The 26,097-nt window shown below is 38.8% G+C and overlaps 1 protein-coding gene across 2 annotated transcripts in view; it reads left to right on the top strand.

Moving 5' to 3' along the window:
* PLCL1 (phospholipase C like 1 (inactive)) overlaps positions 1 to 26,097 on the top strand; it is a 520,815-nt gene that overhangs the window by 402,639 nt on the left and 92,079 nt on the right. The window lies entirely within an intron of this gene.

Here is a 26,097-nt window from a genome sequence, read left to right as displayed (position 1 = left end):
GGGCTTTCAATTCTGTTCCACTGGTCTGTGTGCCTATTTTTGTTCCAGTACCAGGCTGTTTTGACGATGATGATGGCCTTATAATATAGTTTGAGATCTGGGAGTGTGATGCCTCCATTTCTGTTTCTTTTCCTCAAGATTGTTTTGGCAATTCAAATTGTTTTCTGGTTCCAGATAAATTATTGTAGTTTCTGTTCTATTATCTTAATGAATCCTGGTGGAACTTTGATGGGTATTGCATTAAATTTGTATATGGCTCTGGGGAGAATATTGATTTTGATGATATTTATTCTTCCAATCCATGAGCATGGGGTGTCTTTCCATTTCTTGGTATCAGTTTCTATTTCCTGGAATAGTAACTCATAGTTACCAGTATACAAGTCTTTCACTTCTTTGGTTAGCTTTATTCCTAGGTAGTTTATTGATTTTGCTGTAACTGTGAATGGGAGTGGATGCCTTCTTCTTTGGACTTAGCATTTGCATAAAGAAATGGCACTAATTCTGTACACTGCTTTTGTAGCCTGACACCTTGCTGTATTGCCTGATAACTTCCAGTAGTTTGCTGCTGGATTATTTAGGGTTTTCTATGTATACTGTCATATCATCTGCAGATAGTGAGAGATTGACTTTTTCCCTTCTAATCTGTATTCCTTTGATTTCTTTCTCTTTCCTGATTGCTATGGCAAGAATTTCTAATACTATGTTAAAGAGTAATGGTGATAGTGGAAAGCCCTGTCTAGTCCCTGATTGGAGGGGGAATGCTTTCAGCTTCTGTCCACTGATTATATGATGTTGGCTGTAAGTTTGCTATATATGGACTCCAGTATCTATCTTGAGGAATTTCCGGTTTATTGCCATTTTTGTAGAGTTTTAAGCATGAATGGGTGCTGGATTTTGTCAAAGGCTTTCTCTGCAACTGTTGAGATAATCATGTGGTTTTTGGCTTTGCTTTTATAGATGTGGTGAATGACATTTACCACATCTGTAAAATGTATGTTGAACCAGCCTTGGATTCCAGGGATAAATCCTACTTGGTCATGATGTGCAATCTTTTTGATATACTGCTGTATCCGGTTGGCCAGGAACTTGCTTAATATTTTGGCATCTATGTTCATCAGAGATATTGGTCTGTAGTTTTTCTTTTTGTTGTGTCCCTATCTGCTTTGGTATCAGGGTGATGTTAGCTTCATAGAAGGTGGGAGGAAGTGTTCCAGTTTCTTCGAGTTTGTGGAAAAGCTTTAGAAGTATGGGTATTAACTGTTTCCTGAAGGTTTTGTAGAATTTGTTTGCGAAGCCGTCTCATCCAGTAATTTTGTTATTGGGGAGATTCTTAATAACTGTTTCGATTTCTTCATCTGTGATTGGTACATTTAGGTTTTGTAGTTCTTCTTGGTTCAGTTTTGGAAGGGCATATGCTTCTAGGAATGCTTCCATTTCTTCTAGATTCTTTAGCTTGGTGACGTATAGTTCTTCATAGATGTTTTGCATGATTTTCTGGATTTCTGTGGTGTCAGTTGTGATATCTCCTCCATCGTTTACAATTCTATTAATTTGAGTGTTCTCCCTTTTTTTAGTGAGTCTGGCTAGGGGTTTGTCAATCTTGTTTACTTTTTCAAAGAAGCAACATTGGCTTCATTGATCTTTTGTATGGTTCTCTTATATTCAATGTTGTTTATTTCTAGTCTAATTTTAGTGATTTCTGTCCTTCTGGTTGCTTTAGGGTTCCTTTGTTCCATTCCTCTTCCTCTAAGTCCTTAAGGCATGAAGTAAGGTCATTTATTTGAGCTTTTTCTTGTTCTCTAATATGTGATTGTTTGGCTATGAGTTTCCCTCTCAATACTGCTTTAGCTGTGTTCCAAATATTTGATAGCTTGTGTCTTCATTTTCATTTATTTCCAGGGACATTTGAATTTCTTGCTTGAGTGACTCTCTGACCCAGTGGTTCTGAAGCAGTATGTTGTTGAGTCTCCAAATTCTGTCTCCTTTAGTTATTTTCTGTTTGTTGTTAAATGTTAGCTTTACTCCACTGTGGTCTGAGAAGATACTTGGGATGATTTCAATGCTCTTGAATTTGTTGATGCTATATTTATGGCCTAGCATGTGGTCTGTCCTTGAGTACGTGTTGTGTGGATTTGAAAAGAATGTGTACTCCAGTTTTGGGGGGTGAAGAACTCTGAAAATGTACAGGAGGTCTGCTCTGTCCATCTCTTCTTTTAATTCTCTTGTTTATTTGTTGATTCTCTGCTTTGCTGATTTAAGTGTGAGAGTGGGGTGTTAAAGTTTCCCATTATTTTTGTATTACTATCAATGTATTTTTTGTAGTTCTTTCAGTAGGTGTTTGATGTATTTAGATGGTCCCTCATTGAGTGCATAGTTGTTAATAATTGTTAAGTATTCTTGTTCAATTGATCCTGTAATCATTATGTAAAGCCCTTGCCTATCTTTCATTACTTTATTTAATTTAAAGTCTATAGTGTGAGAGATGAGAATGGCTGTTCCTGCTTTTTTTTGTGGTCAATTAGCCTGGATTATATTTTTCCATCCTTTCACTTTAAGTCTGTGTTTATCTTGTTAGGTCAGGTGGGATTCTTGCAAGCAACATATGAATGGGTTGTGTTTTCTGATCGATCCTCCCACTCTGTGCCTTTTGAAGGGTGAGTTTAAGCCATTGAAATTTATTGATATTATGTATTAAATGTATTGTAGTGCCACTATTCAACAACTTTTTTCTTTGTTCTGATATATGGCAAGTATTATGGTGATGTTCTTGTTTATAAGAGGTCTTTTAGAACCTCTTTCAGGGCAGGCTTGGTGATGGTTGCCTCCTTTCACTGTTGTCTGTCAGAGAAGGGTTTTTTTAATTTATTTTTTATTTAAGAAAGGATAAATTAACAAAACCATAGGGTAGAAGGGGTACAACTCCACACAATTCCCACCACCCAATCTCCATATCCCATTTCTTCCCCTGGTAGCTTTCCCATTCTCTATCCCTCTGGGAGCATGGACCCAGGGTTGTTGTGGGTTCCAGAAGGTGGAAGGTCTGGCTTCTGTAATTGCTTCCCCACTAAACAAGGACGTTGACTGGTCAGTCCATACTCCCAGTCTGCCTCTCTCTCTTTCTAGTAGGGTGGGTCTCTGGGAAAGCAGAACTCCAGGACACATTGGTGGGGTCTTCAGTCCAGAGAAGATGCTCCTGGCCAGCATCCTGATGGCATCTGGAACCTGTTGGCTGAAAAGAGAGTTAACATACAAAGCCAAACAAATTGTTTAGCAATCATAGACCCAAAGCTTGGAATAGTGGAGAGGAAGTGTTAGGGGAGTACTCACTGCAAACTCTAGTGCACTTCTGCTTTCAGGTATATATTTTGCACTTGTTTATGGATATGTGTGAACATATGCTCTCTCTCACAGAACCTCGTGTAGATCTAGGTTTTGGGACTTTGTTAGAAAGTTATTCACCTGGGATGGAATTAGAGAATGCTATGAAAGGAAAGGTCTCACCCGAGTAATGAAGCTGAAGGGTTGTCATTCCACACATGAAGTCTCTGGACAAAGTCTGAAGCATGTTGAGGTGGCAATTGTTGTGTTGATTAGGTTGCGATTGGCTGATGCAATATTATTTGATATGGATTGGGAGAGGCATGTGGGAGAGTGGGCCCTATCCTAAAGTTACAGGACTGGGAGAAATATAAGCTCTATAGTGGAGATGTGAGGTTCCTGCTGTCTTAGGGTTCAAAAAGACAATGGATAGTTAATGTTATCATCACATTATTTGGTAATTGGGTTAACTTTGAAAAGTCCTTTTGTTAGGGTTTGATGTATAGTACCCAGTATCTTGTAAATAGCTGTGCCACCGGTTGCCTCTGATCTACTTGGTCTAGGCTTTTGAGAGAGTCTGCATATTAAATACACAGCCTATATATTAAGAAGACTCAGTCTGTGTTTTAAAAACTTTGAGACATACAATTAATTTACCCCTCTCAAATTAATTAACTAGTGATTTATATGACTACACTTTACTAGGAGTATACATAAACACCATTCCCACCATCAAAAGACTGTGTCCCATCCCACCCACCCACCCCCAACCCCCACCGGCCCAGGAAGCATGTCTACCCCTCACCACAGGGTTTTTATTTTGGTTCCCTACTTTCAATTTATTCAGATCCTGCTTTTAGTTTCCCTTTCAGATCTTCTTTCTCAACTTCTGTTGATGAGTGGGATCATCCCATACTCATCTTTGTCTTTCTGACTTAGCTGACTTAACATAATTCCTTCTAGCTCTGTCCAAGATTGGTCAGAGAAGGTGGGTTCATTGTTCTTGATAGCTGTATAGTATTCCATTGTGTATATATACCACAACTTTCTCAGCCACTCACCTGTTGTTGGGCACCTGGGTTGCTTCCAGATTTTAGCTATTATGAATTGTGCTGCTATGAAGATAGGAGTACACACCTCTTTTTGGTTGGGTGTTATGGAGTCCTTGGGGTATAACCCCAGGAGAGGAATTGCTGGATCATATGGAAGGTCCATGTCTAGCCTTATGAGCGTTCTCCAGACTGCTCTCCACAGAGGCTGGACCAATTTACATTCCCACCAGCAATGCAAAAGGGTTTCTCTGTCCCCATAGCCTCTCTAGCATTTGTTGCTGCTGTCCTTTTTGATGTATGTCATTCTTACAGGAGTGAGGTGGTATCTCAGTGTTGTCTTAATTTGCATTTCTCTGACAATCAGTGACCTGGAGAAGTTTTTCATATGTTTGTTAGCCTTTTGGATCTCCTCTGAGGTGAATGTTTTGTTCATATCCTCTGCCCATTTTTCATTGGTGCTAAGTTTGCTGAGTTCTTTATATATTTTGGTGATTAGTTTCTTGTCTGATGTATGGCATGTGAAGATCTTCTCCCATTCTGTGAGGGGTCTCTTTGTTTGTTTAATAGTTTCTTTGGATGTGCAGAAGCTTTTCAATTTGATGTGGTCCTGTTGGTTTGTTTCTGCTTTAGTCTTTCTTGCAATTGGATTTATTTCATCAAAGATGTCCTTGAGGTTTAGGTGGGAAACTGTTCCACCAATGTTTTCCTCTAAGTATTTGATTGTTTCTGGTCTAACATCCAGGTCTTTGATCAATTTGGAGTTGATTTTTGTTTCTGGCAAGATAAAGTGGTTCAATTTCATTCTTCTGCATATTACAACCCAGTTTTCCCAGCACCATTTATTGAAGAGACTGAGAAGGTTTTGATCCCTCCATATAGTTTGAATGAAGTCTAGCATGATATATTACCCTTCACTGAAACCCTTTTTCATTCAGGGATCAACAGATATCTTGCTATTCTCTTCTGGCTTTTAGAGTTTGAGTGAAGAAATCTGCAGATAGTCTTATGGGTTTTCCCCTGTATGTGACTTTTTGTTTTTCTCTTCCTGCCTTTAGGATCCTCTCTTTATCCTTACTTCTTTTCATTGTATCTATGATGTGTCTTGGTATCTTTAGGTCTGGGTTGATTATGTTTGGGACTCTCTAGGACTCTTGAATTTTAATGTCCATATTGTTGTTCAATTCTGGGAAGTTTTCTTCTATAATTTCTTCTAGCATGTTTACTTCCCCTTCCTCTCTTTCTTCCTCTGTCAGGCCAATTATATGAATGTTACTCTTCTGTTATCATCCCATATGTCTTTGTTGTTGTTTTTAGTGTCTCTCAATCTCTTTTTGAGCTGTTTTACCTCTTTCTAAGTTTTCTCTAGCTCATCCTCTGTCTGGCTAATTTTGTTTTCTGCTTCTGTTAGTTGCCTTCCTTTCCCTCAGCTTCTTTCTTCAGTTCAGTTATAGTATTAGCGTGTTCTGCTAATTGACCTTTTAGTTCAGCATTTCAGCTTTCAGTTTTCTAATAACCTTGAGGTAGCTAGTATTTTCCTTGAGGGTGTTGTTTCCCTAATTCTGATAGCCTTTTCCTCCATAGTTGTCTTCATTTATGTGATTATTAGGTTTACTATTGCTTGCATACTTTTCTTATCTTACTTCTGACTGATTTGGAGTTTTTTCTGGGATCCTGTCTTCATTCATTATAGTAATAGTTTTATTTGCTCTTGGTTTAACCATTTTTGATGTGTTTTTTATTTTTATGATCTGTTGTACTTCAGTTGTGTTTTGAGTACAAGCCATGCTATACTAAATACCTTTAAGACAAATGCAGTCACCAACCTCAGAAATTACAATAGCAACAGAAGTAAGGATTGAAGCAGTTTAACCAATACCAGTTAGCCAAATAATACCTCAAAAAAATAGCAACAAAATCCAAAAGAAAAAGAAAGAGAAAGGAAAACATGGAAATCAAGAATAGACAATTATGCAAATCTACCTTAAATTCTAGGGGTAGCAAGAGGAGAAAGGGAAATAGAGAAGAAACATGTACAGAGAGAGTCCACTCTGAGTCAGATTTCTTCCCCCAAATAATTCACAAATGAGTATCAGTGAATTCAGAAAGCAGAATAAGGAAGAAGTAGGAAAGGAAGACAAGAATGAGGAAAAAAAAAAACAAAGGAAAAAAGAGAAAAAAGTGCAGTGAAAGGAAAGAGTTTTTTTTTTTTTTTTTTTTTTTAATTAGCTAGGAGGAGGGATAAGGGGGATAGTGGATAGAGGAGGTAGAGTGAAACAAGTCCCTCTAACAATGGATAGGACACCTGGTAACCTAGCAATGGAAAATACATTAAAGGTTAATTTTAGTCAGCCTGAAGGAGGTGGGGGAAATTGGACACGTGTATATATATAATAGTAATAATAAGATAGAACAGAGTAAAACACTGTAACAGTCAATCTGCAGCTAGGACAGCTTCTGATTGGCTCAGGCAGCCTGAGCAAAGACAGCCAATTGTTAAAAAAACAAACAAACAAACAAACAAACACCTCCAGTTAGTCTTTCCCAGGCAGGGGTGAGGCTCTGATTGGTCAGATATTTTGTCACTCAAATTGAGTTTGAGCCACTTAGAAAGATAAAAATAGACAGAAGCGAATCATAAAGGAAAAGGATTGGAATCACACCCCTGGTGAGCCAGGAATCTTGGTACAGAAAAAAAACTCAGCTGAGAGTCTGCTAGTAGCAGCTCTCCAGCCCCTGGGGTCTGGTTATGAGGTGGGGGTGAAGGTTGTGCTTCAGAAGTAATAAAAAAATTTCCTTCTTTTCTCTGTTTTCTAACCCAAATTAAGCTATAATCACCTCCTTGGTGTTACACTTCGGACCCCTTATTCACCATCCTGCTGAAGGCCCAGTATCCTACTCTATCCAGCATTTGTTGTAGGAGCTCACGCCAGCAGCTGCCTCCAAGTCACCATCTTGGCTCTGCCCAGTGTTTTTTTTTTTTTTTTTTTTTTAAGGCCATCACAAAAAAGACAAGCTAGTCAATGCTTTATGTTTGCTTCTCCAACTAATAAATTCCACTTTAAACTTTGTCCCATCTTCATTTAATTTTGAAACCTGTATACTCATTTCAACTGGTTCTTTTTAATTTATAAAACTGGGTGGTGCTCCCCTGTTTGAGTGTATGTTACAATGCACAAAGGCCCAGGTTTGAGTCATAAGGCCTCACCTTTAGGGGGAAATTTTTGCAAGTGACAAAGCAGTGTTGCAGGTGTCTCTCTGTATCTTTATCTTCCCCTTCCAATCGATTTCTGTCTCTATACAATAAATAAAGATAATAAAAATAATCATTTATAAAATTATTTATTAGCATTTGATAGGGAGAAAATGAGAGGTAAAGGGGCAAAGTGAGGAAAAAGAAAGAGAGAGGCAGCATTGTTTTACCATGCCTGTAGTTCCTCCTGCAGGTTAAGCCCAGGAGCTTGAACCCAAGTTCTTGAGCACTGTAACACGGACTCTCTACTAGTTGTGCCACTGACCAGCTCCTAACTGGTTAATTCTGCTTGTTTAGAGAAGTCAAGTTTCTGTGCCTGTCCTATATTCTACAGTAGACTATCCTGCATCTTGAAACCAAAGTAATTTTACACTGTAGTGTGTACAGTAAACACTAAGTGGATTTCTTTTAGTTTTAAAATTATTTTTATTTATTTATTTATTGGATGGAGAAATCCAGAAATGGAGAGGGAAGGAGTGATAGAGAGACAGAAAGATACTTGCAGCACTGCTTCACCACTTACAAAGCTTTCCCCCTGCTGGTAGGGACCTGTGGTTCAAATCTGGGTCCTTGTGTATTGGAACATGTGTGCTCAATCAAGTGTGCCACCACCCAGCTCCTGAATTTCTTTCTTAACAATTTATTTATTTTTCTTTTTATTTATAAAATGTAAATATTGACAAGACTATAGGATAAGAGGGATGCATTTCCACACAGTGCCCACCACCAAAGCTCCATACCCAATCCCCTCTCTTGATATCTTACTATTCTTTTTAAAAATATTTATTTATTCCTTTTTGTTGCCCTTGTTTTTTTTATTATTGTAGTTATTATTGTTGTAGTTACTGATGTAGTCATTGTTGGATAAGACAGAGAGAAATGGAGAGAGGAGGGAAAGATGGGGAGAGAAAGTTAGATACCTGCAGATCAGCTTCACCACCTGAAAAGCGACTCCCCTGCAGGTGGGGAGCTGGGGACTCAAACCCAGATCCTTGCGTGGGTCCTTGTGCTTTGCACTGCCTACTTGTAATCTACTGCACTACTGCCTGACTCCCAGCCTCCTATTATTTATCCCTCTGGGAGTATGGACCCAGGATCATCATGGGGTGTAGAAGGTGGGAGGTCTGGCTTCTGTAATTGCTTCTCTGCTGGACATGTGTGGGCCTAATGTGTATTTGAACATGGATGGTTGCCCCCCGGGAAGCTCATCTATCAGATTTCCCTTGGCATGCCAGCCTTGTGTTCTAGCGAGATGTGGCCAGAGTTCGTGGGGGAATTCCAACCTTCCTATCAATCTTGATGCATGACCCCACCCCTCCTCCCTCTGGTGGGCTTCGCCTTTCTTATATTTCTATTTCCCCGTTCCTGCATAATTATCCATACATTCTCACTGCCTTGCTCTATTTTCCCTTATAAGGAGTTATTGGTCTCATTGGCCAGCTTGACCACTTCCCCTGCACAGCTACCCCTTTATAAAATTGTAATTGTGTCACTAAAACATCCTGTCCCCTGCCACGGTACCCTAAGAAGGTTTGTGTATCGTCCACCTCCACGATACACTGGAAGACCCCTTAGTGAACTCACTTCTACCTTTGCTATCCCTAGGATCCCCATCCATCCCCCCCACTGTCTGTCGCCTGTTGGCCAACAGGCCAGATGTAGAAGTGGGAGCCGGGCTGTCTCATTCCCCGCAGGAACTCCAGCAGACATGAATATTGACAGGTAGATCCATACTCACAGCCAGCCTGTCTCTCTCCCTAGTGGGGTGGGGCTCTGGTGGGGTGGGGCTCTGGTGAGGTGGGGCTCCAGGACACATTGGTGGGGTCATCTGTCCAGCAAAGTCCGGTTGGCATCATGATAGTGTCTGGAACCTGGTGGCTGAAAAAGAGTTAAAATATAAAGCAAATATAAAACAAATAGTTGACTAGTCATGAACTTAAAGGCAAGAATATTGTAGGAGAACATGAATGGTCTCTGTTTTGGAAAGAGCTAGTAGGTCTATTTGAGGTATATTCCAAGGGTCCAATGACTTTACTAGTCTTTGCCTGTGCCTGACATCTGATATGCAGGTGGAACCAATGTATTGTCTGGGGAGATGGTGTCATAGTTGGAAAAAGGACTAGAAAGCTGGGTCAGAGAAGAGAGTAGCTCCCAAATATGGGGAAAGTATATCAATTTTGTGAACAGTAGACCCCATCAATTTGATCTGGGGCCCATATTCTGGACATACAGGAGCCTATGTATTTATTTATACTCTGAGCTGTACTATGAAGAGAAAGTTAACACAACATTGAAGGAATTATAATTCTGTGATTACAGAAATTGTAAAAGAATATAATTTTTTTCTGAAAAAAAAAGTCTACTTTGTTGGAGATTAATGGTATACAGTTCAGTTATTGACACATAGGTTCAACCCCTCATCCTCCCATGATAGGTGTCTGGGTATCTGGAAGATAATCCCTTGACCTAAATCCCCTTCTCCCACCAGGACCCCAGTGGTCCTCAGTTCCATTCCACCCCCTCCTTTCCTTCCACAGAGTTCTTTGCTTTGGTGTAATACACTACACCCAGCTTAAGTTTCATCTTATGTTTTATCTTCCAGTCCTTGCTTCTTAAGTTAAACCTATGAGCAAGATCATCTCATGCTGGTCCTTCTTTTTGTAGTTTATCTCATTGAATGTGATATCATCAAATTCTGTTCAAGATACTACAAAGGAGATGATTTCATCATTTTTAACAGCTGAATAGTACTCCATTGTTTACATGTACCACAACTTTCTTAGCACCACATCTGTTATTGGGCATCTGGGTTTCTTCCAAGTTTGGGCTATAACGAATTGTACAGCTTTGTTAATCAGTATGCATAGGTCTCCTTGGATAGCTGTCTTAGTTTTCTTTTGATAGAGCACCATGAGAGGACTTGCCAGGTTGTAGAGTAGTTCCATTTCTGGCATCCTGTTCAATTTCTACATTGTTTTCCTCAGGAGTTGGACCAATTTACATTTTCACTAGCAATGTAGGAGATTTCTACTCCCCAGCCCAACCTCTACGTCATGAGCAATGTGTATGATAAAATGAATACTGAGACTCTTATAAGAATAACTCAAAGAGGGGCTGTGTGGTGGCACACTTGATTGAGTGCACATAGACAGTGTGTAAGAGCCCCAGTTCAAGTCCTCTGTCCCCACCTGCAGGGGTGAAGCTTCACAAGCAGTGAAGCAGTGCTGCAAATATCTTTTTTCCTGTCCATACCCCCATTCCCTCTCCATTCTCTGTCTCCATCCAAAGTAATTAACTGATTAGTTAGTCTAAAATAATACATTTAGATAAAAATCATCACAGCTTTGAAGTAAACAAGTAAACAAACAAGTAAACAAGGGTCTGAATACATGAGGGAAAGTGCTACAATGTGCAGGGATTGCTGAGTGAGGATACAGCTCAGGCTAGGCAGAAAGAGTCTGATGCCTTGTTGAGTGATTTGCAATTACTCACTGGAAAGTCTTTAAGCAAAATGAAGTCTGATCACTTAGCTAATACAACAGTAATTTATTCAGCGACTATGATGGAGCAGACATTGAAACAGGCATGGGGATTTAGTGGTGGAGACAAAGATGAATCAATAAATCAGTTTAATATTTATTGATAAAGTATACTGCCAGAAAAAAAGAACTTGGTTGGGCCTTCCTGCCTCAGATCATCAAGCTCTCTTGCCTGGGGAAGTAGGTGTCTAGGTAGATTACCCAGCAATAAACATGTTGACCATGGGCCATACCCAGTATTGCTCATGTCAGTAGCTGGTCTCCTTACAAGAGGCCATTCTTTTCTCTGTCTGTCTGTAACTGGGCAGGGCAAGGCCCCCAGAGAACCAGAAATTGGGGGACTTGAAATAGGTGCTACTACAGTTGAGATGCAGGACACTGAGCCTGGGAACAGCTGAACAGCTGCTGCTGCTGTCCTGGAAACTGACCAAGGAGCTCTGCTGACCTTGAGAGCAGCTGTCCAGATGGGAGAGCTGTGGAGAACCCCTGCAGCTAGGGCAGAGCTACAGCCATGAGGGGAGCTGACTTCTGAGGGTGGGCCCAGGAAAGGAGCCAAGTAGAGTGGGCAGAAGAGCCATGAGCTGTGCTAAAGGACTGATCACAGGTGAGCAAAGTTGAGCTGGTTCCCCACCAGAATAAATATCTGTCTTGCTGTAAGGGACCCCCCCTTGTCATCCCATTGTGGATACCACTTCTGTGTCTCTACTCAGAATGAATGTACAGTGGCCAGTCCTCTCTCCCCCTTATGACATATACTCAGACAAAAAAGGCAAGCAGTGACTTGGAATAAGGTTCAGTAAATTCATATCAAATTCCTCTACTGCTAGAAAATAGAATTCCAATTAAATATAAGTTGTGAATAATAACAAATGAACTTTCTTAGAGTATTAAATAGTAATTGTGCTGCAATATAGTAGGCAGTGTATATAATATATAAAATAATGTATAATAAATTATGTATAATATTATATATGTAGGTATATATATTCCTGTGTTGTGATTAGTGCAGCCAATGTAGCTCATGGGTATATCCTACATAAATCTTGGGGGAGTCTGGGAAGACATTTCAAAGAAGGGAAGTCCAAATGAAGACCTAGGGATGAAATCAAGTGAGTAGTCTTAAGAAAAGTGGGTAGTCTTAAAGTGAGTAGTCAAGTGAATAGTCTTAAAAAAAAGTTCCAAGTACAAGGATGCTGGGCTGAAGTAACATTTGTTATAAAGAACCAGTAAAAATCAACTAGTACAAAGTAACAATAAAAGATAAATCACACAGTTTTAAAAAAATGGGGAAAAACAAAACAAAACCCTGAACTAGACATTTCTTCAAAATAAACTAGTTGGTCTCAGGAAAGATGACATTTGAGATGGAATTTGACAACAATTACTAGCCAAGTAGCAACAAAGACCACTTGCTGGAGATTAGTGGGTGATGGTGAGAACTTGTGTTGATGTATCTCAGGAAAAGTCTCACCTGAGAAAATCAGAATGAGACACAGGTGAGAAGAGAAATGTCCAAAGGTCCTTGCAGGGAAGCATTTCAGCAGAAACATTTAGCTGGAGAATCCTAATCAGCTTAAACCTCTAGAATTTTCTTTTCCATTTGTGGTTGGATGGAGAAAAACTTCCACCCCTTTCCTGAAATTCTTCTCAAAACCAGGCCTGGGAGCATGCCTTGAGAGAAGATGCCTTCATCTTCAAGACTCCCTTCATGTTGATTAGATGAGTAATGTCTGTGAGGGGAACTGAGTTCTCCAGAACTCAGTGTACTCACTAGCACAAGAATCTGAGTTAATTCTGGCAAAAGCAGAAGCTGTCCTTTAAGGTTGGTTCTTGAAATATTATTTATTCTGACTTTAGAAGGGTTTATTTTTACATGGAAAGATGTTGTAATTAAAATTAATATAAAGACTTCTGCTGTGTCACATAATGGACTTGGCTGTGGTGTGGCTAGGAGCAGCTTTAAACAAAGATTTACTATAGCACAGTAGTATGGGATATTATTATTATTTTAGGTACGGAAATATAAGCAATAAATTGACAGACCTGAGATTAAAGTCGTCTCATAAGCAAATGAATTACTCTTAAGTTTTTCCCCACAAGATAATTACTCTTAAGTTTTTACCCACCTCCATGTTAGCTATCAAATTCAAGCAAAACCTGCAAAAATCATAGGCCCCTAGGAACATAACTAAAAAAGACTTCCCAGCTTCTTTATACTTTAATATTTTGATTCTCTCCTGATCAATTCCTACTTTTTGGTTCCTATTTATTAATCATTTTGTCCTGATTTATATCTTACTGCCTTTCAGCCACCAAGTTGTAGATGCTACTATGATTCCATCTTGACTTCCCTGGTCAGATGACCTCACCAATGCATCCTGGAATCTCCCCTATCCAGAACCCTACTCCATTAGGGGTAGGGAAAGACAGGAACAGGTTAGGGATATAGATTGACCTGTTAATACCCATGTTCAGTGGAGAAGCAATTGCAGAAGCTAGGACTCCAGCTATCTGCACCCCAAAAAAGAATTTTGGTCCATATTCACAGAAGGGGGAATGATAAGGGAAAGATGACCAGAGGGCTATGAACTCAAACTCCACCAGGCCCCTGAGGGAGAAGGGGAAAAAAGGAAGGACATTGGGAAGTAGTAGTAGGTGTAGGTGTGACTCAGAAAAAAAGAGAAGGTAGGCCATAGAAAAAAAGATCAAATATATAAAAATATAAATATATTGTTATAGAAGTAATAGTCAACTCATATCTATTCCCTTGGGAGAACCACTGTAGCTTCCAATGGAGGGAATAGGGACACAGGTGGTGGTGGGTGTGGTACAGACTTCTACCAAAATTAAAAAAAAAATGCTCCTTAACATTTACCAGGTAAATATAAGAACACAGAGGTAGTGTCTAAAATGTATCTTTCTACTTAGCTCATGTGATTCCTGGAAATGTCACAGAATCTTTGAATTCATTTCCATGGCAACAGGCAACTCTATCACCAAGGACACTGCTAGTTTCTCTCCTTAAGAATATTTGTACTATATTTGCTATCAAGGCTATCTTCTTAATATTTACTTCTGAATGCATTTTAATGCAAGTAACTATAGAAATGTCTTATTCTATGCACTTGAGATGGCCATTGATGCCTCTTCACCAAAAGTATATGGATTATGTTAAATAACTTTTCACTGCTGTGTGGTTTGAAGTTTTTGTATGGATAGGCAAAGAAACAAAAAGAATCAGACAGAAAATAACAAATTGGGTACTACTAACTGGAATATAAGCACATACACACAAAGCAACACATGTAAATATACATTAACCTCAGCTACAAAATAGATTTGACACCATATGTAATAAACAGCTACTTCACATATTAAGGAACTGAAGCAGAGGGCTTATTTTTAACCATCTTGACACTGAAATTTGTGATGACGATGAAAGCTATAGTCAGCACTATCTTCACCATGTTTGGGGTATGACTAATTTTATGTATGAATATTAATTATTTTAATGTATTTTTATCATTGGAAAGAAATCACTGGAGATGTTGCTACATACAGTCTATTAAATGGTTTAATTTCAGTGCCTAATAAGGATCTTGAAATATGGTGGGGGGTAGCATAATTGTCATACAAAAATACTGGGTTGTCAGGAACGTCATATTTCTTTCTGTGCAAAACAAACAAAGAACCCCCAAACATGTCATGACTTTTTTCCAATAACCCAGTGCTTTCATGCCTAGGGCTCCAAAGTTCCAAGTTTAAATCCCTGGTCCCTAGCTATGGTGAGGGGGGCAGTAGTACAAGTGTCCCTTCCTTCTCTCTGGCTTTATTACATTGTCTACCAAAAAGATAAAAGATAATAATATTAATATTTACTTTTGCATTCAGAAGTAAATATTAAGAAGATAGCTTGGGATAGCAAATATAGTACAAATATTCTTAAGGAAATGGCCATATCTTGCTTTCTGGTGAAGAGGCATCAATTGCCATCTCAAATGCACAGATCAAGACATTTCTATAGTCACTTGCATTAAAATGCATTCGGAAGTAAAAATTAAGAAGTTATCTTGGGATAGCAAATATAGTACAAATATTCATCAGGAAATGGCCACTGCGAACAGTGAGTCTCAGTGATAAACCTGGTGAGGAGGTGGTGGGGGAGACACCACATGGAAATCTTAAACAGACACAGAGAAAAGATGCTGCCTCGACATAGAGGGTGGAGTTAGGCACATACAAACCTCAATGCCAGAGATGATAGCAAGCCTTTCTTTTAAGCTTCCCACCCCCAGGACTATAGAAGAATAGATTTGTTCTAAATTACTCAGTTTCCTACTTGCTTACAAAGTGAATACATAAGGAAACATGACCAGACCTGTACTTTACTTTCTGGCATTCTCTCCACCTCACCCTTCTGCTGCCAGGTCTCTGGAATACAGTATGGTAGAGTGATTTTGACGATGATATGGAATAGTGAAAGAATATTAACTTCATAATCAGGTATGGGTCTGTCAGTGCCTCAATTTCCTTTTTTGTCAAGTGGAAGAAGTATCTCCTTACTAAATAGATGACTCCAGTACTTGCAAGATGATTATATATTTATGCACGTGTGTACATATATTATAAATGAGTTTTAAAATATTTAAATATTTAAAATGTATATAATGCATCTCAATTAAAACTGGAAATACAGATCCATGTGTCAGCTTGACACACAAAATGGAACATTCATCAAATGAAATAATTATCATCTCTGAGGTGATTAACCCAGTCAATCTTTATTACACAGTGAAAACAAAATTCTCATCCCAGATTACCCTCTGGAGATAGGGACAGGGGAAATTTTGGTAGTTTTTTAAAGACTTTCCTTTGTGTAGACTTTCATATTTACTTCCATTCATGAAAAGAACATCTAAAATTGAGTCTTTTAGAAGTCAGGTGTTGGTACACCTATCTGAGTGCACATATCACACTATGCCAGGACCCGGTTTTAAGCACCTGGTCCCTCTTGCCAAGGGGGATATTCATAAACAGTGAAGCAATGTTGAAGGTCTCTCTCTCTCTCTCTCTCTGTCTCTCTCTCTCTCTTTCCCTCTCTCTCTCTCTACCTCTTCCCTCACTTGCTTTTTCTTAATTTAAAAATAAATAAAGAATAAATACAATATTCAGATGATAGTAGTATCTAGAACAAGGTTGATTTTCAATAGCCCACTAGGTAAGGCATGTGCCTTGGCATATGTTCCACTTGGGTTTGAACCCCAGTACCACCTGGTGCCACATCATGGCGTTTGGGTAAGCTCTGGTGCTATGATCTACCAGTCTGTCTGAATGAAAAAGGCCCTGATTGAGGCCTCATCTCTGAAACAAACAAACAGACATGGCAAGAAACAAAAGAAACACAGCAAGTATGTTGGAAAGGGGTTCACAGGTGGGGGCTCATATGGAAAGGCTAGACTGCAAAAGAGTGAGAATGAGGAAGAGGAGCTGCTCCCTTTATGGCAGTGGGAAATGAGTGAAGGAGAGGACAGGGGGAGCCAGAAATCCCTTTGTGTGTGTTTTACCCTTAGTTACCTGCCAGCACCATACACACATGTCCCCTGATGTAATTTCCATGGAACTTCTTGATCTTCCTTCATAATTAAAGCAATACATTTAATTGATTAATTTGTTTATTTTATGAAAGCATTTTAAAAATATTTATTTATTCTCGTTTGTTGCCCTTGTTTTATTGTTGTAGTTATTATTGTTGTTGTTATTGATGTTATTGTTGTTGTATAGGACAGAGAGAAATGGAGAGAGGAGGGAAAGACAGAGAGGGGGAGAGAAAGATAGACACCTGCAGATCTACTTCACCATGTGAAGCGACTCTCCTGCAGGTGGGGAACCGGGGGTTCAAACCAGGATTCTTATGCCGGACCTTGCACTTTGTGCCACATGCACTTAACCCACTGCACTACCACTGGATTCCCCTATCTTATTTATTTTTAACACTTCTTTTAAAATATTTCTATTTATTTATTATTGAATAGAGACAGAAATGGAGAAAGAGAAGGAAAGAGATAGAGGGATACCTGCAGCCCTGCTCCACCACTTGTGAAGCTTTCCCCCTGAAGGTGGGGGCCAGGGGCTTGAACCCAGGTCCCTATGCACTATAAGGTGTGCACTCAATCAGGTGCACCTAGAAACTGCAATGCATTTTCTCTTCATAAACCAGCCTTTCAGTACACTCAGTGAATTTCTTCTGATTCATTATTTTTTTCCACACTCTGCAAACTGTGTCTCTGAACAGCAAAACACTATCACTGAATTAATAAAAGCTCACTCCTGACAGCTCATTTTTGAAAAACACTAACTCACAGTCACTTGTTTCTGTTCCCCATCCTGCGCATACTAACTTTGTGCTGTTATCTGTCGAAATCTTACTAAAACAACACATTCCCTGAAATCCCCTCCCTGTTAATCACAGAGCCAGCAGCCCAGGCTCCTGCTGCTCCTGCTGACATTCATTGTGAGCACAGAGCACCATAAATAGGATTCTCAGCCCCTGCTGGTTCCACCCAACCTCATTATCTTCTTCCACTTTCTTGCTGTGTTACACCTGTCTGACTTCCTAACTAGTCAGACAGGCCCATAATTACTGCAGTGTATTTTTTTTTTTCTGAGTATAACACACAGTGTCTTCCTAATAGGTTAGGTATAGGCTTTTACTTTCTATTGTTTAGCTAGCTGTTAAAGTCACCTGCCGGCATCCGCTCTTAATCTGTGTGGCAGGTTTCTTTGAAACCTGGGGCAGCACAAAAAGGCACAGAGACATATAAATTTGATTTGTTTGTAATTATAGGGCCTAGTTTCTTTTCCCATGGTTTGGGTTTCCTGCTTAGCAAAATGGTGGAAGGACTCCATTTTTATTTTGTATTCCATTTTTTCCCTTTTTTCTTTTCTATCTTTTTTTTTTTTTTTTTTTGTATTTCTGGGGCTTGACCAATTTGGGCACACTTTTTCAGACAGAAAAAAAGAAGGAAAGAAATCACAGCACAGGATATTCCTCCAGCACTATGGAGGTAGAGCTATGTACACCTATGTTCATAGCAGTACAACTTGCAATAGCCAAAACCTGGAAGCAACTCAGGTGTCCAACAACAGATGAGTGGCTGAGCAAGCTGTGGTCTAAAATACACAATGGAATACTATTCAGCTATTAAAAATGGGGAATTCACCTTTTTTGTCTCATCTTGGATGGAGCTTGAAGGGATCAAGCGAAGTGAGATAAGTCAAAAAGAGAAGGATGGGTATGGGATTTTCTTACTCATATTCAAAAGCTGAAGAATAAGAACAGAAGAGAAAACACAAAGCAGAACTTGGACTGGCATTGGTGTATTGCACCAAAGTAAAGGACACTGGGGTGGTGTTGGGGGGGAGAGTTTAGGTCCTGGAACATGATGGCAGAGAAGGATCTAGGGGAGATTTAATTGTTATGTGGAAAACTGAGAAATGTTACACATGTACAAACTACTGTACTTTACTGTAGACTGTAAAGCATTAATCCCCCAATAAAGAAATTAAAACATAGATAATTTTGGTCCACACTTCAAGAGGGATAAAGAATAGGGAAGCTTCCAGTGGAGGGAATGGGACATGGAACTCTGATGGTAGGAACTGTATGGAATTGTATCCCTGTTATCTTATAATCTTGTTAATAATTATTAAATAACAAATAAATAAATAAATTTAGGATTTTTTTGGGCTTGTTTCTGTATTTATATTCAGTTCCATTAATCTACTGTTTGATTATTAGAATTTTACAGCCTGTTATTCATAGGTAGTTTATTATATATATATATATATATATGTTTGTATACTATATGAAGCTTATACATTATAATCAGGAAGAATGAGTAGTTTAGTTTTGTTCTTTATCAAAAAGACTGTTAAAATGTATGCTGACAGACATTGAAAATCCAAAATTACAGTGTCATTGCCTGTCAGCATACATTTTAAAACTCATCTCTATCCGAACAAGATTTTAAAAATATTTATTTATTCCCTTTTTTTTTGCCTTGTTTTATTGTTGTATTTATTACTGTTGTTGTCGCTGTTGGATAGGACAGAGGGAAATGGAGAGAGGAGGGGAAGACAGAGAGGAGGAGAGAAAACAGACACCTGCAGACCTGCTTCTCTGCCTGTGAAGCGACTCCCCTGCAGGTGGGGGAGCTAGGGGCTTGAACCAGGATCCTTACGCTGGTCCTTGCTTTGTGCCGCATGCGCTTAATCTGCTGTACTACTGCCTGACGCCGTGAATAAGATTTTTATTGAGATTTCATTAAACATATAGATCAACTGGAGGGGGGTTAACATCTTAACTATGAATCTTCCAATCTATAAGAACACTGTTTCAAAGTTATTTAGATAACATTTAATTTCTTTCACCAGGACCTCACAATTTCATATGAATGATCTGTTAAGTGTCTCATTTTTGTAGCTAATGTGAATTGTACTATTTTCATTTTTAATTGTTAATTGTGAGTATAAGAAAATTTATTTATTATGGAGCTCATAGTCTGTGACTTAGATAATTCTAGAAACTTAGACTCCTCAGTGCGACTCTAGCCCCCACAAGTGTCTGAAGGAGGGGAGGGACATAAAAACACTCTGGAGAAAAGAATCTTGGCATTCAGAGAATGGAGTGTTGAATACATTTATTGGGACATATTTATACATAACATTTTGGTAAACCTCCCCATGAATTTGGATCCTCCACCCAATTATGTAATTATTTGTCTTATGGATTTGAGACATTCTCTGATTCTCTAATCCAGTCTGGGAGGTCAGAGACAGTGATGTCCTTTACTGCACATCACTCAGAGCTGTTTTCTGCATGTATCATACAGAGGTTTTGCCTCCAAGCTGATTGATAGCATGTGTCATGGGGGTTTTCCTCTGAGAGCTGTGTTCATAGCATTCTACTATGAGGTTTGTGTCAGAACAGGTTTTCCATCATCTCTCTCCTGACCTGGTCCCCTACACATAGCTGCAGATTCTTTGGAACTTTCTGTGTCAAATCAGTCATGCTGTTTTCAGATAAGAGATTTCTTTTTCATGCTTTATCATACTACTGAGAGCTTCTAATACTATGATGAATATGAGTGGTCCTCCTCATCCTATTTCTGACCTTAGAGAAAAAGGAAAAAAAAAAAAAAGCATGAAAGACATTAAGAGAGAGGGTTGGGGAAGTAGCATAACAGTCATGCAAAAAGACTTCCATGCCTGAGACTTTGAAGTCCCAGGTTCAACCCCTAGCATCACCGTAAGCTAGAACTGAGCAGTGCTCTGATAAAATAAATAAATAAAATATTAAGAGAGATACGGACTGACCCCCCCCCCCCCATGCCCTTTATCAGTTTAAGGACATTTCTTCCCAATGTCTAGTTGTAAGAGGTTTCTTTATTGTTTTAATCACAAGTGCATGTGATTAAAGATATTTTGTGATTTTCACAATGTGATTTTCAGATATTTTTTCCAGGTCTGTTGTCCTATCATGTTGTGTCTCTCAGACTTTGGGAGAACTATAGTGGTCAGTAAATGGGAGGGGAGAATGCTCATGGTAGGTTCAGTGCTAAATAGACATTCACAGATGGGTATGAAATTATAACCCTTCTGTGAGTATAAATCGATCTGTCAACGCCCATGTTCAGCAGGGAAGCAATTACAGAAGCCAGACCTTCCACCTTCTGCATCCCACAATGACCTTGTGTCCATACTTTCAGAGGGTTAAGGAATAGAAAAGCTATCAGGGGAGGGGGTGGGATACGGAGTTCTGGTGGTGGTAATTGTCTGGAGTTGTACCCCTCTTATCTTATGGTTTTGCCAATGTTTCCTTTTTATAAAGTAAAAAAAAAAATTATAACCCTGAAGCCTTAAAATGTTTGTGTGCCACTGTTAAATCACTGATAATAGAAAACATTATTAAATTGTACTATTGTATGGTTTTATTTTTATCTTCAGTTAATAAGATGATTTACATTGATTTTATTATTATTATTATTGTATTATTATTATTTTATATTTTGCCTCTAGGGTTATTGCTGTGGTTCAGTGCAGGCATTATGAATACAGTGCTTCTGGTGGCCATTTTTTCCATTTCATTGTGTAGGACAGAGAGAAATTGAGAAAGGAGGTGTGTGGAGGGGGATAGAGAGGGAGAAAGACACCTGCAGACCTGCAGACCGCTTCTCTGTGAAGCATCCTCCCTGCAGGTGGGGAGCCAGGGGCTCGAACCTAGATGCTTGTGCTTGATGATATTTGTGCTTAGCTGACTGTGCCACCACCAGGTCCCCTATGTTGATTGTTGATTTTATAATGTTGAACTAATCTTACATTTCTAAGACAAACTGCTTGCTTGTGGTATATGGTTCTTTTTATTTCTTACATATTGCTTAGTTTCATTTGCCAATATTTTGTTAAGGATCTTTGCATATTTGTTTATGAGGCAGAATGGTTAATAGTCTTTTTAGTCCTGCCTTCATCACAATTGGGTAATGCTGCTTTATAATATTAGTACCTATTTTTTCTTTCTGGGAAAGATTTGTAGAATTGTTGTCATTTACTTTCACTTTTTAATGATAATTTTATTGGGTAAAAATTCTAGGTTACTTTCCTCCCTCCTTTTTTTCTTCCTTTCTTTCTTCCATTATTATTGTTATTATTATTATTATTATTATTAGCCTTCATGTTTATTGTTGGGGCTTGATGCCTTCACTCGAATCCACCACTCCTGGTGGCCATATTTTTCCTTTTTTTTTCTTTATATTTTTATTTGACAGGACAGAGAGAAATTGAATTGAAATTTTGTGCTCTGTTGAATGTTCAGCCAAGAGTCATATTTTTTTCGCAGTTTTTGATAAGAGATAAATCTAAGTAGTTTTTCTTGAATTATGAGGATTTCTACTGTATCTATTGATCCTCTGTGACCCCTTAATTCTTTTCATATGGCTTCAGCCCTGCCCCAGGCCAAACCTCTGACAAGTTCATGAAATATATATATTGATCAGTACTCAAGTGAATTCCAAGAGGAATTCTCTTCAGGTCCTTTGGGGGTATCTGTGGGAGACAGCACGTTTGTAGTACTATGTCCTGTGACCTCTAGCTACCTAAAGTCACAACTCTGTATCTTCAATTTAGGTAGATCGCTAGGCTCTGTTTGGGTTTCTCCTCTTGCATCACAGCAAGGAAACTCTCTCTAGATAGCAAACTTGGGCATTCATAGGGCTTTTCTTCTTTAATTCCCAGTTCAGAAATCACTGGTGTTTCATGCTTGGTGTGTATGGGAGTCTTTTTTTTATATGATTTTTTTTTCATTTTTAATTGTCACTTGTGAGTATAAATTTATTTTTTGTAGAGTTTGTATTCTGTGACTTTGATAAACTTAATTCTTATTTTAAATTTTTATTTATAAAATGGAAATATTGACAAGACCATAGAATAAGAGCAGTACAGTTCCACACAATTCCCACCACCAGAACTCCATATTCCATCCCTTTCCCTGATATCTTTCCTATTCTTTATCCCTCTGGAGTATGGACCCAGGGTCATTATGAGGTACAGAAGGTGAGAGGTCTGGCACCCTGCTGAACATGGGTGTTGACAGGTCGATCCATACTCCTGGCCTGTCTCTCTTTCCCTAGTGGGGCAGGGCTCTGGGGCGGTGAGGCTCCAGGACACATGGTGGAGTTGTCTGCCCAGCAAAGTCAGATTGGCAGCATGGTAGCATGTGAAACCTGGTGGCTGAAAAAGAGTTAAGATATAATGCAGAACAAACTGTTGACTAATCATGAACCTAAAGACAAGAATATTACAGATGGAAAATTGGGGTCTCCTTTTTGGAAAAGGCTAGTAGGTCTATTTTAGGTATATTTCAGTGGGCCCATGACCATACTAGTTTTTGCCTGAGCCTGACATCTAAGTTATTGTCCGGGAAATGGTGTCATAGTTGGAAAAAGGACTAGAAAGCTGCATCAGGGAAGAGAGCAGCTGGATCAGGGAAGAGAGTGTTCCCCCAAATAGGAGAAGTTTATAAATATTGTTAACTGTAAGCCCTATCAATTTGATCTGGGGCCCATATTCAGCATAGGAGTCTAGTAACCTCTGTATCCCTGTAGGTCTGAGCTCGCATTCTTTGGTCATGACTAGGAACATTGTAGACTGCACTAATTTCAGGACCCATCTTCCTTGGGTGGTAGGTAGAGTATGTTATCCAACCTCCCTTCAGAGAATGGAACATTCCCTACCATTGTTGATCCACATTGAAGGCAAGGTCCTCATCATAAAGTATGCCACTCTCTTGCCCTTATTCAGCTTTTATAGTTCGTACTTTGTCTGACAAGGTTAGCTTTGAAGTGACTGAGGGACATGCAATAGGAGGTAGGTGAGGAGGATATCTAGGTCTAAGTAGAAACTATTTCATTAGGTAATTTATGGTATCTTTTTTTCTTGTGAAGCAACCTCCTTGAAGGTGGGGCACTGGGGGTTCAAGATGAGATCTTTGTGTGTGGGTCCTTGTGCTTCTTACTATGTATACTTAACCCAGTGCACCACCACCCCATACCCTGAACATTTTTTTCTAGTAGAAGCAGGACTGCTAAACTACTTGTGAATCCTGTTCCCCCAGTCAGGTGGGGATCAAGGGCTTGGACCCAGGTCCTTGCACACTGCAGTGTGTGTGCCTTCTATTGAGTGTACCACCACTCAGCTTCTGAAATTATTATTTTTTTAAGAATATTGGTAACTTTATTATTTATAGGAAGGACTTTGTGTTTGGTCTTTATTCCTATTTTTTGGGCAGAACTAAGATTTTTGGAATTTCCAAAGTGAGGAGAACAATAAGATGTTTTTGTTATGATAATGACATTGTTTATTGGATTAGCATTTAAGGATGGGTTCTAGTGGCATAAGGGAACAAAACAGGGAAGTATAGGACTGAAACTTTTAGTTGTCTACCCTTACTTGCTGGGAAGAGTGAGGGAAGAGTGAGAATGGAATCAATAGCCAGTGTTTAGTGATTTAATTAATCATGCTCATGTAGTGAAGTCACCTTAATATCAGAAAATAAAAAGTAAAAGAGCTTTGGAGAGCTCCCAGCTCAGTGAATACATTGAATTCAAGGATAGTATAAGCTCATCTCAGAATGCACTGAAACTGTCTGTGTGCTCTGAGAAGAGGGGCTGCCAGGAACAGAGGAGTTGCTTGGGATAAAGTCAATGGAGAAGCAGGTGAAAAATACTGGGGGGATTTTGACACTGAATACAGAAACTGCAGTCACAGCTCCCAGTCCTGGATCTTAGTCTCTCCTCATCCTTCAGCAACCATCCATTCCACTGAGATCCTCTGCTGGGAGCTGAGACTGCAGTTTCTGTATTCAGTGTCCAAACCAGTGTTCAGTGACACAAGCCAGTTCAGAATTCTTTTCCACATTAAAGTAATTTTAATTGAACTGATGCTATATGAGGGCCAAAGACCCTTCACCCTTCACTTATAAGTGCAGTGGTAAGATCTGGCTGATATCAATAAAAGACAAAATCCTTCATAAGAAGAATTATAACATAACTATAAGAGAGCTAGCTCTGTATATTATCAGGGCAGAATGATCTAAAGTAAGTAAAGTCACCATGATTGTCTAATTATCTCCATACTATTTTACTTTAGCATCTTGTGATTAGATATTTATTACTTTAAGCTTGTACTTTCCAAATCCATTTTGATACTTTCTATTTCACTTCAGTATTTTCTTAGATAATGCTACTATTTTTGGTTTCCAAATTTTTCATTGAATTATAATTATGTTTTTTTTTTTTTTACAAAATGTCTTGAAATTAACTTACTAGAACACTAGTATATTAAAATGAAACCAGAGGTGCTTTGTTGACTGAAAGAATGCTGGACCTAAAGCATCTCTATCTAGACCTGGAATTTCATAGCATGTAGTTTGAAAACCATTGATTCAGAGCTCTGATATCCCTTCCTTCTTTCCTTCCTTCCTTCCTTCCTTCTTTCCTTCCTTCCTTCCTTCCTTCCTTCCTTTCATCCTTCCTTCCTTCTTTCTTCCTATTTCTTTTTCCATTCATTTTTACTTTATCCTAGTCAGATAAGTGTATATTTTTAAGTCATACAGAAGTTACCCTTTCTCTCATAACATAAATAAATCTAAAGGTTAGAATTTAATGGTCTATAAAGAAAATAAGCTTAAAATAAAAATCAATATTGATTCCTTTCCCAGAAGACATTCCTTGTCTTACTCATGTACACTATACCCCTGGTCCAGGTTCCCAATTATGAACATACATTCAACATTTTAGCTATTTCAGTTGCTATTATTTTTACATTCTTAAATAAAATGCTTAAATTGCTGTCAGCTTAGTTGCTATAGGGACCATGTGTTAAGTTGTGCTAGTAGATGAAAACTGGACTTTTATGTTCCTATCACTTCTACTTCTTTTCCACTCATCATACTCACGTCATTAATTACTACAGGGATCCAGTAGCCAGGAGTAAATTGGATTATTTCTGCTACTTACTGTTATGCCTTATCAGTCAAATACTGTGCTACTATTTTTTTTTACAACTCTACTTTTCTTTGAATTAATAACTTATTCCATAGCTTCTAGTTGATTAATTTTCAGAAGATGACTATTACTAATGAGACTCCAAATTCTTCTCCAAATGACCAATAAAAGCAAAATATTTCAATTATCCCTTTCCTCCAGTTCTCCACCCACCTAACAGCTCCCCCCAGACCCACCTTTTCTTTTCCCTTCTACAGTGTCTGTGACTAATCTTCACTGCAGTTATCTTGAGATTTCTTTCACTGTCCTCTCATATATACTTTTTCTGCTGATTTCTTATATCCTAGAATTCATTTTATTTTCTTTATAGCCTGTTCTTA

Source organism: Erinaceus europaeus, chromosome 7, assembly GCF_950295315.1.
Source record: "Erinaceus europaeus chromosome 7, mEriEur2.1, whole genome shotgun sequence".
NCBI classification, from domain to species: domain Eukaryota; kingdom Metazoa; phylum Chordata; class Mammalia; order Eulipotyphla; family Erinaceidae; genus Erinaceus; species Erinaceus europaeus.
Note: the sequence above shows the minus strand (reverse complement) of the source record. Positions and strands in the feature narration are given on the sequence as shown.